This window comes from Morone saxatilis, unplaced genomic scaffold (genome assembly GCF_004916995.1).
Source record: "Morone saxatilis isolate NCDOM2014 unplaced genomic scaffold, NCSU_SB_2.0 Contig15, whole genome shotgun sequence".
NCBI classification, from domain to species: Eukaryota; Metazoa; Chordata; class Actinopteri; family Moronidae; genus Morone; species Morone saxatilis.
This window is the reverse complement of record NW_023339707.1, coordinates 25,852,955-25,856,100: the sequence shown is the minus strand read 5'-3', so window position 1 is coordinate 25,856,100 and position 3,146 is coordinate 25,852,955. Positions and strand designations below refer to the sequence as shown.

General features: G+C 38.4%; 1 protein-coding gene across 2 annotated transcripts in view; it reads left to right on the top strand.

The window, feature by feature from the left end:
- The window catches only part of kcnd1 (potassium voltage-gated channel, Shal-related subfamily, member 1), a 34,262-nt gene that overhangs the window by 24,035 nt on the left and 7,081 nt on the right, over positions 1-3,146 (top strand). The gene's annotated exons all lie outside the window — the stretch shown is intronic.

The following is a 3,146-nucleotide window of genomic DNA, read 5'->3' as shown; positions in this document are numbered from 1 at the left end:
AATTGGCACTATACAAATAAAATGGAATTGAATTGAATAATTAAATCCAAATCGTTTGTAATCCATCATATTAATAATTAGGTTTACCGTTAACATCTGCAATGAGCCCAACTGTTCTAACCGCTAAACTAACCTGTTAGCTAAGTGGAACCAGAGGTTTTAACCTGTGGACGGACTCATTTTTGCAAGTAACTGTATTGGTTGTTTAGTAAGAAGGGAACATAGTGATGAAGATAAATAAGAAGGGTTTTAATGAAATCCTCGCACCCTCATAAAGACTCAGGCTGTTAATGTGATTTGTGACATTCCCAGCGGACAGCTGATAGCGATGGCGTTCATCAGGTGGTGTTACCTGGTGAATGCAGCAGCAGTGTGTGGGTTGTTTCTTTTTTCTTATGTGGAACTTTACAACCTCTGAAGCCGTACGGTCCATAAACTGCAGGCTAATGAGGCTGATGTTCCAGCTGTTCTGTGTCAGTCAACAGCTGGCAGATGTTCTGGTCGGCTGTCGGCCCATCACAGCTTCATTCATTTACATTTACAGTCTGAGCTGTGTTCTCGCCGTCAGCAGCTCGGTGCTTCACTCTTGTTCTCACAGGAGACGCAGGAGTTAGAAAGTTTAGGATTTTGTTCTTCATCTGTTTTTTGGGTCACTGCAGTAAACTTTCTTTACGTTCATTTGCATATGGAAAGTCTTCTGGGTCTGTTTTCTCAGAAAAACAAGGCCAGAAGACAAACAATAACCAAACAAACTGCTGGGTGCTAAACTGAACTGTTAGCTAACCTGATCTCAACCTTTTTATCTGCGGAATGAATCCATAAGCTATCCTTAACCAAACAATTTTAGCTAAACTGACCTGTTAGCTGAGCTGAATGAAACAAAACTGACCTCTAGCTACTCTGAACCAACTATTTATGTCGTTGTTAGCCGTGAGTTAAACTGAACCCAGTGTTTTAGCCATTAAACTGGTCCGTTAGTGAACCAGAATGGCAATGTTTAACACTTAATTGACACAGATTAGCACAGTTTTAGCTGCTAAACTGGACTGATTTGAACCAAACTAGATTAGAAAATACTAACAAAATACAAAATATATAATGTCATTTCCAATTTGTCTAATTTATCAGTTTATCTAAACTAATATATTTATGTTTTGAAGTATAATGCTCACAGAACAAATCTGGTGTCACAATATTTGCTCATTTTCCAAACTTTGGAGCCTGCAGAAAGAAGCATGAATAACCTCTGTTAGAGAGAAATATTAGAGTTAAAATGTGTCAGGATCAAGATTTAGGTGCAGTTAATGTTCAGGGTGGATTCAGTTAGTGATCCAGCACAGATCCATCCTGGCTGTTTGGCTTCAGTCTGACATCTCCTTCGATTCTGCTGAGCGCTTTTTGCCAACAAGTACAGATGACTTCTGCTCCGCTCGGCCCTCTCTGTTATCTCCATTGATCTGCTCCCGGTTGCCAATATCGCTCCCTGCTGAGGACACCGGAGGTCCAGTAAAACTGACCTGAGTGCCGTCATCACACTGAGACTCTGAGCTCCCACAGACCCAACACTCATTCAGCAAATTACTGTCAGCATACACTCTCTCAGGCCTGGTATTACAGGAAATGAAAACTAAGGTGATAATTAGGTTTCAAAGCATCACAGTGGTGGCTCGGTATGTTTATCCCATTAACTGCACATCACTTTATTGTTTTATTCTTCCTTCAAGGTAGCCAATGTGTTTTTTCCATCTCTATGAAAATCAGCTTACAAGGACTTAAAACTTGATATTCCGTCGTCAACAATTTACTCTTTTCCTTCCCTTCATCAAGAACGTGCACAGTTTTAACTAGAACCAAAGGTAGCTTAGAGCTCCACTCCTAGTGGAGATTGCCCAGCTTGATCATCTGGTTCTTGCCCAGCTTTCTTTCTCGAGAGGGATATTTGGACATTGGAGTTTCAAAGATGAATCAATTAATCAATTAGTCAACTCAAATGAATCAGCATCAATTTTCATAATCAATAAGTCATATTCTATAAAAGAAAATGCCAAAAGTTATTTTTTTGTTGTCTACTCTGATTTTAGATCTTTTTGTGTGTGTGTTGGTTGAGACCTTAGAAGACTTTTGTAATTGTGATGGGTTTATTTTAGACCAAACAATTAATTGATTAATAGAGAAAATAACAGACAGGGCTGATTGCCACCCAGACACGCCCCTGATTAAGGAGCAATAATACATAAGATACACAATGTAAGTGTGGAAGTAATCATTGATTTGTTAATTGATCGTTATCTGTGTAGTTTCTGGTGAGGGTTCAGAGTGTAAAAATTTGTTCAGGTTGCAGGACGACAGTTCCTGTCTAGAAATGCAAATATAAAATGTAAAGTAAGGTTATGGACAAAGACTCAATGTATTTAAATGTAATGCATAATGTTTATAAATGTAACATTGTGAAATGAGACGAATTGCACTAACAATTCCACCAGAAAGCTTTAACTGAGAGGAGATTCCAACACGTGTTCACAGGGCGACTGTGCACAACTTTGAAATTAGCTTTGACGTTAAAAAATAGAAAGAAAGTAAATTAACTTCTCAGATATGAGCATTACCACAGCAGACGGGGTCGTGGCCTCTCTGAAGGACTCAGACATTAATCCACTGCAGCAGGTACACGAGCGCAGAGCTGCAGTTCATTACCTGCATATCTGATTTACTGTACAGTCTGAAACTATTAGCATATTTGAATATAAAGACTTTAATTCCAGAGCGAGACAGACGTGAGAAAATTGGAAAAGCCCTCTTACAATTTAATCACTAGGAAAGTTAAAACAACTCATATATAGAAGGTATAGTGGGTTTTTTTAAAAGTAAAATTACTTAATAACTATAAGATTTAAGATTTTATTACTCTTTCTAAAACAGAACTTCAGGTTCAAGTAAAGAAATAAAAAAGCTACAGAGAGTGTTAAAAACAACCCTGATTACAAGACATTTTATAGGCTTATTATTGTGAAATTACACCCTAAAGGTCCAGTAATGTTGGCACCTAGCGGTGCAGTTGCAGATTACAACCCCCTCGCCTCAGCCAATCCTCCACAAAAGTCTCCAAAACAAATGGACCCGCTGATTAAAACCACTAAAAACACTGA